A 14,709-nucleotide genomic window follows, 5' to 3' on the forward strand; every position below is an offset into this window, starting at 1 on the left:
TTTCATTGTAGGGATTGAATAAAATATAGACACGACAAACATTACGTGTTCGCCACACACTATTACGCAGTGAGTACAAACATCGATGTATATCTATGGCTTTCAAACTATGATGATGACGATAGTCCCTTTTTTCAACCACGTCGAACCTTTATCAATCTACTCATCAAGTAAACCATCGTAGCTATATTACAGTAACGTTTAACATGCTCAGCGCCACATCACCCCAATTTAAGTGATGCCAATAGCACCGCCTAGCCGTATCACACAAAACTGTTAAAAGACTACTCGATTGATCTGTTATAGGATACAGAATGTTTTGGGGCTGCAAACAATGTCTGTCCGGAAAATTATTGTTCGAAAGGGGAAAACTTTGATTTTCGTGTTGGTTTAAATTCTTAGTGAAACACAAATATAGATCTGACAACTTTACATTCCAATGTGCTGTATAGAAGCTAATGAAACACAAATGTGGTGTTTGTGAGCATGCATTATAATGCGTGGAAACTTTTTTTTGTTACGTTTCGCTCTGATTTTCATCCAACTATGTCGTAAATAGAAGTGTAAAATATGTTACAAAATTTTCTTGTTTTATGAGTGGGTTGCTTTGTTTTGTACAAAAACTGGCTGTTTATTGTACCATTATAACGCGTTGTCGTTTGTTCCGTAAGAACGGTTAGCAATAAGCAACGCGTTGATGACATATGTGGTTATAAATAATTCAAATGCCAAATTTTTTTACCACTTCTATCTTCTACGGAGCGCAAATCAAATGGGATCATACTTATTCTTCTGTCATCTCATTTGATCTGCGACATAAATCGATGTTTTCGCCTTGTTGTTCGTCTTGCGTTTTCAATATGACCATTTGTTTTGAGTAGATAGACCCAATATGTTTATATTAATTTTTCATTATAATACTTGGTACTACGTTGGTAGTTTGGTAGTTTATAGATATAAGTATGGAACCACAGATATTTGTTGAGCGAAATGCGTGTTTCACGTTTGATTCCGATACACCGATATACGCTGATACCGATCTAACCGAAGGTGACAGCAGATGTTAGAGCTGTATGATAGCATCTACTGCACTAACACAGGCGTGAAACAAGATCACACTGCGTGATCGCGTCTGGTCATAACTTCTCGGGGGGGTTGAAAAGTGTCGTCCTCGGCACTTTGGGGTTACAACGTATGCAGCTAGTCCAGCATATTCGGGTGTGATGTCTTATCTTTGTAGTTTTCTATGAAGTTTAGCTAGTGGTTCTTTTTTTTTCTTAAAACGATATAATTAAATTCTTAAAAATATCACATTCTTTCTAATATTGAAGTTCGTTTTTCTTTACCTATCTAACTCTAACAAAATTTCCGCGTATTATGCATGGTTCAAAAATGAGTTTAATTAATTCATTTTCGTCTTAGTTTTTCTTTATGGTATTTTCTACCACAATCATCTATAGAGTTCACGTCTTTATCTTCTAATATTCGAATTCTTTATAGCGCTTTATAGCGGTGTTTCAAATTGTTTCATTTCCGCAAAACATGGTTTCTCCTTCCGAAAGGCCAATAGGTTCTTCTTTTGTTTCATTCAGCTTGGTAATCCTCTTTTCTTTTTGTTCTTCCATTTTGTAATGGAGCTCTGAATAAATTTTCTCCTTCAGTAGTATGGCGTGAGTTTCGTTTCAACTTCACAACCTACGTTGCTCTAACCACTTCGATCACCCGTTCTTTCGGGAAACTGTTACGCAGTAAACGATTGTCCACGATGATAACTATATCGCCCACTTGGATCGGTCGCGCCTGCTCAAACCACTTCGAACGACGAGTCAACATGGAAAGGTAGTAGGCTACTCATCGTTTCCAGAACACCGCGTTACGTTGAACTGTTAACCAGGCTGATTTCATGGCCGCACCACCATCGGAAAATACAGCGGGCGGCTTGCTGCCATCTGAGCTTCCGAGCATTAGATGATTTGGTGTTACAGGGGTGTCCATCTCATCGTACGTAAGTTAGTGGTCGCGAATTAACGATCAGCTCACTCTTCGTAAACGTTGACATCAGCGAACCGACCCACGACCCTTTTTACAGATCGAACCAGCCTCTCCCAGCATCCACCGAAATGTAGAGTGCCTGGTGGGTTTATGGGGTACTAATTTAGCTTCGGATGTTGCGGGAGATCAAACTTACGTCCGTTGGGTTTGCAGTCGAAAATAGAAGAGAGCTTCGTCTTGCTTTATTGGATGCACGATAGTGCAGTTTGTTCCGATCGGGATTACCCGAACGGGATCGTTACGATCGGGTGATAGTTTACGCTATCTGGTTTGCTACTCGCAGGTAGCTCGCGTGAGATCCTGAGTGTCACGCCACATCACTTCCCTTTTTATTTAAAATTTATCAGGAAGATAAATTTTTCTGCCATATCGCGTCTGCTGGACAGGTCTTCGAGGATCGATTGGGTCGGCAGGCTTTCCATCAGGGTGTTTGGTCGTTCCTTCGTTAGCCTCTTTGGGTGAGTCGGTCTGTAGGATCACTGGCTTTTCGTCATAGATGGCTGTTTTGAGGCGGTCGATGGAGATTTCGCACTTCCTACCTTTGATGTCTAAAATAAAAGATTTCTTATTACGTCTTAACACCTTGAACGGACCATCATAAGGTGGAGTTAAGGCAGGTTTCACGGCGTCGATGCGAACAAAAACGTGGGAACATGATTGCAGCTGTTTTTGGATGTACGTCTTTTCCCTCGTGTTGTGATTCGATTGCGGCGATGGTTTCAGTGATGCCATGGTTTGCTTAAGGTTCGCTACGAAAACGGGTGTCGCATTTGATGTCGTCTTTGATTCGTCGAAAAATTCACCAGGCAGTCGTAGTGTCGTTCCATAAGTGAGCTCTGCAGTAGTTGCGCCAATATCTTCTTTTATGCTGGAACGCATACCAAGTAGCACAATTGGCAGTGATTCGGTCCATCGTGAATTTTTGTGGCAAAGGATCGCGGTTTTCAACTGGCGGTGCATTCTTTCTATCTGGCCGTTGGATTGGGGGTGGTAAGGTGTTGTTCTAAGGTGGTCGATACCTAGAGTTGAGGACAGCGAGCGAAACAACTCCGATTCGAATTGTCTACCTAGGTCGGTCGTAACTTTAGCAGGAACACCAAATCTTGATATCCATCCGGTGATGAAGGCTCGTGCAACGGTCTCGGCGGTAATGTTCGGGATAGGTACAACCTCAGGCCAACGCGTAAATTTGTCGATAATTGTCAAACAGTACGCATTTCCTTCTGATGGTGGTAGTGGGCCGATTAAATCCATATGCAAGTGTGTGAAACGTGCGTTCGGTGTGGCTATAGTGATGATGGGCGACTTGTTGTGGCGTGTGATTTTGTTTTTTTGGCATTCAATACATCTTTCCACAAACGCTTTGCACTCCTTTCGTATCGATGGTCATACAAAACGTTGCGATACCAAATCAGTTGTTCCTCTTATCCCGGGATGCGACAAGTTGTGTAGTTTAGAGATGATCAGTGCTCTGTGTGTTTTAGGAACGAAGGGTCGAATTTTTCCTGTCGAAATGTCGCAAAAGATCGGTTTAGTAGAGTTCGGTATGGTTAGTGCTTTCAATATCAGTGCGGTTGTTTTCGGAGGTTTTGTTAAATACTCTTGTAGTTCGTTATCGGTTTGTTGTGCTTCAGCGATGTGGTGATAATCGATCTGTGCGCTAATGGAATCGATTCGGCTTAGCATGTCTGCAACCAGGTTGTGTTTGCCGGCAACGTGTCGTATGTCGGTGGTGTATTCACTGATGAAAAGCAGTCTTCGTTGTTGGGTGGGGTTGGCATTTTCAAGTTTTTGGTGGAATGCTGTAGTTAGTGGCTTGTGATCGGTGTACACTATAAATTCGCGAGCTTCCAAAAGGTCCTTAAAGTGCTTGATCGATTCGTAAATAGCATACAGTTCGCGGTCGTATGTGCTTGTCTTCTGTAATGCGGGCGTTAACTTCTTTGAGAAGAAAGCAGTGGTTCGATTCCTTTGGCGGTTAGTTGGTTGAGTGCAGCTCCTATAGCTTGACTGGAAGCATCAACGTCTAAGGCGAGCTTTGCATTTGGCGAAGGATGTGCTAACAATGCTGCGTGTGCTAGGTCGTGTTTGCATTTTTCGAAAGCTTTCGTGCTATTTTCATCCCATATAAGTAACGTTGAGTCGTTTTTAATGTTACCGTTTATCATAGCGTGTAAAATGTGTTGGCTTTCAGCTGCGTGCGGTATAAAACGACGGTAAAAATTTATAGTGCCAAGGAAACGTTTCATTTGTCTGGCCACGACTGGTTTCGGGAAGTCGAGAATTGCCTGCACTTTACTTGGCTTCGGTTTAATGCCTTTTGCGCTTATATGATGACTGAGAAATTCGAAATCTGTACGACCAATTTGGCTTTTTTCGGGTTTAATGGTTAGTCCGTTTTGTCGTAGGCGTTCGAATACCATTCGTAAATGTTTCCGGTGTTGTTCTTCGTCTTCCGATGCGACGCATAGATCATCCACATAAGGAAAAACGAAATCTAACTCCCCAAGGATGAAATGCAAGTGCCGTTGCAAGGTTTGACCCGCGTTTCGAAGGCCAAACGTCATGAAATTGAATTCAAATAACCCGAATGGTGTTGCAATTGCGGTTTTCGGTATATCTTCGGGAGCGACGGGGATTTGGTGGTATGCACGTTGCAGATCAATGCATGAAAATATTTTTTTGTTGAACAATATCGTTGAAAAATCTTGGATGTGGGGAACGGGGTAACGATCAGGCACGGTAATTGCATTTAGGCTCCTGTAATCCCCACAGGGTCTCCACTTCCCGTCCGGTTTTTTAACAAGGTGCAAAGGGCGTGCCCAACAGCTCTTAGATGGTTTGCAAATACCATTTTTTACCAAGAAATCGACTTCCGTTTTTGCTTCGCGCAATCTTTCTGGGTCCAAACGACGAGGGCGACAGAAGACAGGTGGGCCGGTGGTAATAATTTGATGCCTATCGTTTGTGTTGACCGGTTTGCGCTTGTTGTCGAGAACGGTAATATCTTCAAATTCTTTTAGAAGGTGTGAAAAACTCTCGTTTGAACTACATGCGGCTACGTGGGCTGGTAGAGTGTTAGTGATAACCGGTTTGTTTTTGATAAGCTTGTTGCGTTTTATATCTACCAGTAAATCGAAATGTTTTAAAAAATCGGCTCCGATAATGTGTGAATCTACATCCGCTATGGTAAACGGCCACTTGCATGGCTGGTTAAGACCGATATCTAGGGTTAGATTTTTAGTGCCGTACGTACCGATTGAGCTACCGTTTGCGGCGAAGAGTTTTCTGGCTGGCATCGGGTTCATTCTATCCTTGTAGGACGGTGGTATGACTGAAATCTCAGCGCCGGTGTCGATCAGGAATCTGTTGTTGGTTCTGCTGTCGTTCACGTAGATGCGTTCGATGATTTCGGCCTTACCGGGGTTCAGCTTGATGCTGGTGTTGGTGGTGTTTAGCGTGGTGCTAGCGTGTGGAAGTGAGCCGCTGCTGCGTGCGAGTTGCTGAGAGGATGCGTTGTAGCTGGTGCTAGCGGGCTTTCTTGGGTTGGTGAGTATGGTACGATCGGGATCAGCGCGGAGAGAAAAACGCACTACTTTTTTCGGGAGTAAACCGGCAGATGTTCTCCAAAAAAAATGCATTTAGTATTCGGATCGTTGGAGTGTTCCTTCTCACATTTCTCAGCCTTGTTACCATGGCGATAGTGGAACCAACATATCCAACGGCGTGGACCTCGTGATGGTGTTCGTGGACGCGTGGTGCTGGCAGTTCGTTGGCCCCATGGCTGGCTAGGTGAAGGTCGCTGTCTGGAACGGGAATCTCTGTATGTGTTGCGGTCTGCATACGGGTATCGATCAGCTGATCGAACGGATAAAACTTCGTCTAGAGGACGAGAGAGAGCATCGATGCGGGCTTCTAAACCGCAGGCGGTTGCGGGTGCATCGGTTTCACTCACGGTGCAGACGGCGTTGGTGGGCGCTTCCAGAATTTTATCGGCTACGTTGGCTTGATCGTCAAGCGATGCGGATGGCATGGCAGCGATGATAGAGCGGACGGTGGTCGGTAATGCGCGTAGCCAGATATTACACAGGACGCTATCGGAACATCCTTCTCCTCCCATTCTGCGCATCTTGGCTTCCGATCGCCAAGCGAAACGCCGGAGAGCAAACTTGTAAGGCGTTGATTTTCCGACGGCAGATAAAAATCAATGATCGATTTTTTTAGGGTTTCGTATCGGTCGGCCAAGGCAGACTTGTTGCACTTAGCGATGGCGGGGTGAAAAAATTTTGCGCGGGTGCCGAGTGCTACTATCAACCGCGTTGAACCTGTGCTTATCCGAAAGCACGCTGTTCACGTAGAATGCTGCTTCTAAGCACACGAACCAGGTTTCAATGACTTCGTGGTCGAAATCTGGGAAACGGATTTTAGCGACTGATTTTGCGCTTTCTGTATCTTCTTGCTTCGGCATGATCTCGGCTACTGGTACGGGATCAGTCATCGTCTCTTTGTAGATTACGCAAAAAAAAACGCGGCACACGCGACGCGAAAGAATTTACGATTTATGCGAACTACGCGACGAAAATGTTCACGATTGTACGCGGAATTACTTTGTACAAAATTACACGGTTGTAATTTGTATATGATCGAAACTTCACTTTTCGGATTTTCGCGTTCGGGGTCACCAGTTATGGCGTACTAATTTAGCTTCGGATGTTGCGGGAGATCAAACTTACGTCCGTTGGGTTTGCAGTCGAAAATAGAAGAGAGCTTCGTCTTGCTTTATTGGATGCACGATAGTGCAGTTTGTTCCGTTCGGGATTACCCGAACGGGATCGTTACGATCGAGTGATAGTTTACGCTATCTGGTTTGCTACTCGCAGGTAGCTCGCGTGAGATCCTGAGTGTCACGCCACAGGTTGAAGCTCCATTTCATCTCGGGATCGGTGAATTCAACCATCAATGCGTCGTGGTTCATAGCCCAATCGCCTCTTCCAGTTCACGGGCCGATCCAATAAAGTTCGTTCCGCAATCGTTGATCATCCCTTAGAGTTTTTCGCGCCGAGCGATGGAGTATTGTGGAAATTGGTAATTTCTAAGTGGACAGCTCGGGACGTCAGGCAGGTGAAAATAACACCCTACCTTTTCTCCACTAGTCTATCCACTAGTCTTTTCTGCCTACGGCCACCAGGAGGGGTCCTAAGTAGTCTATTCCTGTAAACGAAAATGCTCGTTGGCCGACTGCAACCCGTTGAGGTGGAATGTTTAAATGGTGTGGCTCCATTTGATACCGTGTAGTGTTTGTATCGTTCGTGGTAGTCGAAAATTAGCAAGTTTATTTCTCACGCGTACAAGTTCGTCTGTATTCATCGGATCATAACGGTGTCATAACGATTATCAGCCTGCGCAAGTTCTTTTTGAGTTAACGGGCCCCCTAAAACGAGATCCTTTCGAATAGCACGGCGAATGTTAGAGACAAACCTTACCACGTATCCGATATCCGTATCAGATCCGGTACTTTCCTCCACTCCGAGCAAACCCATGGGGTCATAGACACTTCCCAGTCATGCAAAGGCGGAGTCTCTTGGTCGAGTTTCTTTTGTTCTCATAGTCAAATTTTGAGTCAAGTTTCTTTCGAGTAGACAACCGACAGGAAGACGAACTTCAACCTTCACGCACACACTCTCACCGCGATGGTATATAAAGCGGCGCGTAACCACGCCCGCTTCAGTCGCCCGGCGGCTTTTGCAGCGTGTGGACCTACGCCGGATCGTAGCAAAAATATGATTCTATGCAAAAAAAAGGGGGGTGGGGGAACTAGCACCACTCTCTGGCTCTCTCGTGAGAGCCGTTATCAGAGAATGATACTCTTTTTCCCCATATATTTGCGTGGCGATAGTGCTGTAATGAAAGAGAATATTGGATTAAGTCGGTCGAGCAGCAGCAATAGGTACATCCTTCAGGGTCGCGCGAGTAGCTTGGCTCACGTGCGTTGCTAACGGTTTATAAACAAAGCCTAACGGGAAGGATTTTTGTCATTGAAAATTTTGAAAAACATTCAAATGGCTTGGCGATTGGCTGTTTTATAATAAAACATAAAATTTAAGGCATTTTGAAATAATTTTTGCATTGAAAAATAATGAAAAAAAATTTTTGGTATGTGTTTTAGAACTTTTCAAACACCATAAAAAGATGTATTATTTTATTCTTTACATTTTTGTAGAACATCATTTTTATCTATCTCTGCTACTTTTCTAGTTATTCTTAAAAATATGTAAAAATTGTGGAAAAATCACCACTAATATGTATATAAAAACTACATTTCTTATTCTTAACCACTTTGTAGAACAATGTATGTATCTAACACTTAAACTTTTCCTGCTATTGTTAAATACTCCCGTGTGTTACCGATCGCCACAAAGCAATGTCTTCGAATGTATCAAATTATACCTAGTTTTGATCATTGAATTTGTGCGCTTGTCCTTCAAATATCCTAGGAAAAAGTGTTCCAATTGTTTAGTTAAAGTGTTGCCAATACTTTACAACCGATGGTTTAGAAATAAATAATAATTTAAGTACGATTAAATGCAGAAATCCACACACGCCAGTCAGTTGGACGCTTTAAATGAGAGGTTGAATATGTGGGCTTCGAGCCGCATATGCTGAGCTGCAAGGCGCGTAAGCTGCAAGGACAAAATTTTACTCTAGGTCGGCAGACGCGAGCACAGTACACAGGTACCTGTCGACACACGCGTTATCGGTCGGTCGCTTTGAATGTGTTCGCCTATGCGTACATAGGCGCGTAAGCTGCATGGACAAAATTTAACTCTAAGTCGGCAGACGCGAGCACAGTACACAGGTACCTGTCGACACACGCGTTATCGGTCGGTCGCTTTGAATGTGTTCGCTTATGCGTACATAGGCGCGTAAGCTGCAAGGACAAAATTTAACTCTAAGTCGGCAGACGCGAGCACAGTACACAGGTACCTGTCGACACACGCGTTGTCGGTCGGTTGCTTTGAATGTGTTGGTGCGTTGCGATATCCGTATACGCGCGATGGAGGGCGTGGATCGCGTACCGTGATTTTGCGTGTGTATCACGTGTGTATTCGATTTTTTATCTCGCGTCGCATGTAGGCCAGAACGAGAGATCCGAATAAAAAATGGGTAGGCGGAGTCCATTTGCTGTTTGGGTTATTAAGATATGGAACAGATTTCGCTTAGTTATACTCGTCGTTCCCTGTTGTATTTTCTCGATGAATTGTCTGGAGAGACGGAAGGTGAAAGTATCGGATCCCTTGTCCCACCGCATACCAAAGACCTTTTCCGTTGCTAGACCATACGGGGTATAGACCTACGTCGATACCCTTATGTTGCTCTGTCTGTGTTTGGAGCTGGTTCACTACCGCCATCGAATTGGATACCCAATTTCGTATCTCGAACCCTCCGCATGCGTGTACATACCGGACTTTTTTCGCAAGAGTTACAGCTTCTTCTTCCTTCTCCAAGCTTGCCAGCATTTCGTCTACGTAGTGTTTATCTCTGATACATTTTGCCGCGCGCGTATACTGCTTCTCGTGTCGCTTCGCGTTTTGATTCGCTACGAACTGCGCGCTACTTGGGGAAGACGCTGCACCAAACGTCATCACCATGGCCGCGTATATTGTCGGGAAGCTGCATGGCTCGTCACCATCCCAAAAGATCATCTGGCTTCTCTGGTCCTCTTTTTTCATCATCACCTGATGAAATATCTCCGACGACTGCGATGTGTTGTTCTCTGAAATTGAAAAGAACAGACAGGAGCCCGGCAAGCAAGTCCAAGGCAAGCAAGGTGGCAAGAAGGAATTAAGGCTGGAAGGAATATATTTGCTATATATAGTATAGTCGGGAGTACAATTGCGACCAGTGCGTGTGTGTGAGCGAAAGGTGTATCACGAAATGGAACACGAGACACAAAAAAACCTGATAAACAAAGTGAAGAGTGTGCGAACAAAGTTTTGTGTATTGTGGTTGTTGTGATGCCTGTTCGTGTGGTTTCGCAGCCACATGGAGGCTCGGGGCGTGGCTGACAGGTGACTGCGTCGCTTTTCACATACACAACATTCGGTGTTGTACGTTGGCAGAGCCTTGACGGAACTGAAACAAAACAGACAACAAATGATTAAGACGGACTACAAGCATACACCTATAAGTCTGCCCCCCTTTTGCGGCCTTGGTGCTGTCCTCAAAGGCGATTGTTTCCTCAACGGCTTGAAAATGCCACAACAAAAAACATTAATTTACGAGGACCACAGGAAAGATTCCCGTGGAAATAAGGATGGGATTCAGAGGAGACCGTTGTCCCTGGCGAAGCGGAAGATAAGCCTCATGTATTTCAGGTCCCTGCCAGCCAAAACATCTCGTATCGGTGTATCTGGGATTCCACCGATTTCCACGACTGCACTCTTCAAGGAGGGTCTGGCGGTTTCGAATTCCACGCAGTGCCATAGAAGATGGTCCACATCATGGAATCCGACCCCACTGCCACGCACTTTTGACTCAGCCAGATTGATACGCTGTAGATGTGCATCCAATGCGAAATGATTCGACATGAGTCGGGACATCATCCGAATGAATGCACGATCTACAGGGAGCCCACCGAACCAAGGCCGCAGGGACACTTGCGGAGAGACCGAGAAAATGAAGCGACCGAGTTAATTCGCCTCCCACATGCTCTGCCATCAAGACAGGAAAAGTTGCTGTGAGGTTCGTAAGAACTCTTGGTAGGAGATGGATCGGTCGTAAAAAAACGCCTTCTGTGGCGCCTGTTTTGGCCAGTGAGTCTGCTTTCTGATTGCTGGGAATTCCACAATAAGAAGGGACCCATATTAGCGATATTCTGAACGCCTTGTTAAACACAGAGCCGAGCAATTCCACAATTTTAACTACAAAATGGTCTTAGTTCTTAACAGCCCTTGAAGTTTTCAGTGCTTCAATAGCACTAAGGCTATCTGTAAATATGAAGTACTGATCTGGGGGACTCGCTGGTATTAACAATAGTGCGTAAAAAATTGCGGCAAGCTCAGCCGTGACCACGGAACATGGCTGCCTCAATTTGATGAGTGCTTCGGTGGTCTCGCTAAAAACACCGAAGCCTGTGCCCTCCTCAGAGGATGACCCATCAGTGTAATACTGATTCATTTTGTCAATATGGCCGTACTTGTTCACAAAAATGCCCGGCACAACCCTCGGGCGAAGATCATGAGGAATGATCTTGATCTCCTCACGCAACGAGGAGTCTGTACCAGCAATAGAACTGTAGCACTCAGGAAGGGCAGCACGGTTTACTGCTTGTGGGGCGCTAGGATTGAATTGTAGAACAACAAAATCCTTATAGATATTAATGATTTTGCTCTTAGAACCTGTCTCTATAAGCGCTTTAAAATTGTCTATGATTAAGGGATTTGATACTGAAGAACGAACTAGAAGGCGAAACGACAGCATTTCAAAACGTAATCTCAGCGGCATTACTCCGGTCATCACTTGTAGGGACATGCTGTGCGTAGATTTCATGCTCCCTAGTGCGAGTCTAAGACTGTAGTCTATCCAATTTAAGAAACTGCGTATTGGATGCTCAATGGAAGCATATGCAACCATATTCCAACACGGAGAGTACCGTAGTCTTATACAGTCGCAGGACATCTGATGGGTGTGCGTCCCACCAAAATCCTGTGACTGTCCTTAGAAAGTTGATTCTTTTCCAGCATTTTTTAACCAGCTGGGTGATGTGCATGCTCCAGTTGAGCCTGGAGTTGAACCAAACACCAAGGTATCGAAAATTGTCGGTGATTGATATCTTTTCCCGATATAAAAAGACATCAATGTTTGGTTCACATAGTCCTTTCTTCCTATTTTTTTCGGTGTCGCTAAAAGGAGAAAAGACTACTATTTCAGTTTTCGTTGGAGGAAACTTGATATCAAGGTTATCGGACCACTCGGCAAGGTTATCAAGAGTGGTTTTGTAAAGTCCGTCAATTGTCTGATGCTACAGTTAGGAGCTAGACAAGAATCTATTTCACTCACTTAAATTTATATAGCAGGGGGCTCAGACAGGACCCTTGTGCCAGTCCATGGTAGCTGGTTCGTTTTAATTGAACCTGACCATTGTTAAAATTCATAGCTTTTTCCGACACAGGATTGAATAAGAAATTATTCAATATAGGTCCGAGCCCGGCAGTTTGCAGTTTTTGACTCAGTTTATGCGGAGAAACTGCGTCAAACGCCCCCTTTATATCTTTTGCTATATGTTTTGCTTCCGAGCACGAGCAAGTTCAATTTCTGTTACCAGAAGCGCTGAACAGTCATTAGTACCCTTAGCTTTACGGAAACCAAACTTAGTATTTGAAAGAAGGTTGTGTGATTCCAACCATTCTTGTAATCGGAAAAGAATCATTATTTCTAGGAGTTTTCTCAGACACGACAACAAAGAAATCGGACGATATGAGTCGTGTCTTGATGGCGGTTTGCCAGGCTTCAAAATAGTGACAACTTTCACTTCTCTCCATTCCTGCGGGACAATGTTGAGTTCCAACATATTGTTGAAGATTCTCAACAGTCGTTTCTTGCCCACGTCTGGTAGGATTTGAAGCAGTTTGCTACTAACCTGGTCCATACCTGGGGTCGAAAATCTCCCAGGATTAAAAGCGGTCCAGGCAAGACTGCTGCCAAATTTCCAAGATCCTTCCTGAACTTTTCAATTTTGTCCTTTTCATTGTTGACTATCGGAGGGATATAAACAGATGCAATTGTCACATGAAGACCCCCAAGTTTTGCCTTTATTGCGACAGTTTCAATACATAGTTGATGTGGGGTTGGTATTCTGGAAAAGCTCTGACTCTTTCCTATACCGATCAATACCCCCTCACCCCTGGAGATTCGGTCTTCACGGATTATGTTATACCCCGGGAAGGTTAGATTTATGTCTTCCGATAGCCAAGTTTCACAGAGGGCGAACACATCACAATTATGTTCGCCTACTAGTGCTTTAAAAGAGTCTAATTTTCCCAACCTACTTCTACAGTTCCATTGTATGATGGTAGCCATTGGAAGACTAGTCGTCCAGGCGCACCATCATACTTAGGCACGGCCATTGCGCCAGCCACTGTTTAATCATCCCCTACAGGTAAGGAAGGGTCCAAGTAGCGATCAGTTGCAAAGGTTGCGGGAGGTTTAGGGTCATGAGGAGGGACTCCAGGATTTCGGAAAGGGAAGGGGCAGGGATTCTCGGGAAGCTTCTTGGCTCGCTTGAGAAAGCCAGGCTTTCCAAAGGAACCTCGGTCGGAGAGGATCGATTTGACTTGGGTTTCCTGGAATTAGGATCAGGGGAAGAAGGAGCAGCGTCCCGAGTCGGAATGATGGGGGATGGAATTTTTTTGTTCATAGGACGCTGTGGTGCCAAAGGATTCTTTTTTGCCTTCAAGACTTTTCGTTGCACTTTTTATAAAGTACCCTTCGGTTCTTAGTCGGTCTCATGGCCACCTGTGTCAGGACACGCGGTGTTGATGCATCGTTTGCATCCGCGCTGGATAACGCCGCAAAGGGATTAGCGACGTTTGCCCCTTTTAGGGCATCGCTGTATGAGCCGCGTGCCCGTTCGGCTACCGTCTTCACTTGCTCCCTTTGTAGCTTCCGGTACACGGGGCACTGCGCAACCTCATGCCACTCGTCTCGGCAATGCGATCATTTCTGAGACGCAGCTTTGCACTCCTCAGTGGCGTGGCGTACGCCCCTTTGCACTTTCCGCAGCACGTTTTGCGGGTGCAAAACGCTTCGGCATGACCAATCCGGCTGCACTTCGAACAGGTGGCCTCCTTTGGTACGTATGGTCGGTCAATGGGTATCCGCAGACCTTCGATAACGAGGACCTGCGGAAGTACCGTTCCCTCAAACGTAACTCGGATTGACGAGGTAGGGACAAAATTTTTTTCTGTGGCTGAAGCGTCAAGCTTATAAAGTTTTTTCGCTTCCAGCACCTTCACTTTGGGCGAATCAGGGGATGAAAATACGCCCAGGCCCATTTTAACATCATCCTCCTCGGGATAATTAAAATCCTCGATAACGCCAGTGACCTCAACCAAACTACCGGGGATATAAACAAGATAGTGCCGTATAATCTGGGTCAGCCGCAATAACGTTGGCTTGAGCCCGGTCCTTTGCGGTTACCCTTATCTTGTTCGGGCGCATCCGAAACACATCGGTAACACCTGGATACTTTTTAAAGATCGATGTTGCAATCGATCTAAAATCGAGCTGTTTGGACCGCGGCATGAAATACACGAGCGGCTTACCTTCCCAAGAGGAAGGGTAAGCACGTGCTCTGTGCTGTGCATCTTGGGTTCCCTCTATTTGTTTGTCCTTCGAAGTTGAAGGACGAACATCCAGCGCCATTTTTTTACTGGCAGGAGCGTTTTAGGGCGTCCCGGTTTACGCAGGGTTCGATCTCCTTTTCGGAGTCCGAACTCTGTTGCGTACGCTTGCTTATCGCTGTTGATCGATAACACTCACAACACAGTTGTCTACCGAGCGAAGATCGAAGACAGGCGGAGACACCGATTAGCACGCTACAGCCAAAACGAGTAGACACGCTGCGTACGCAATCGCACTTCGGGGTGATGACCATTA

The 14,709-nt window shown here is 45.2% G+C and overlaps 1 pseudogene; it reads right to left on the reverse strand.

Annotated features, from left to right (window-relative positions):
- Positions 1–2,535: 2,535 nt before the first annotated feature.
- On the reverse strand, positions 2,536–5,834 carry LOC128309162 (uncharacterized; annotated as a pseudogene).
- Positions 5,835–14,709: the final 8,875 nt, after the last annotated feature.

The sequence above is a fragment of the Anopheles moucheti genome, unplaced genomic scaffold, assembly GCF_943734755.1.
Source record: "Anopheles moucheti unplaced genomic scaffold, idAnoMoucSN_F20_07 scaffold_38_ctg1, whole genome shotgun sequence".
NCBI classification, from domain to species: domain Eukaryota; kingdom Metazoa; phylum Arthropoda; class Insecta; order Diptera; family Culicidae; genus Anopheles; species Anopheles moucheti.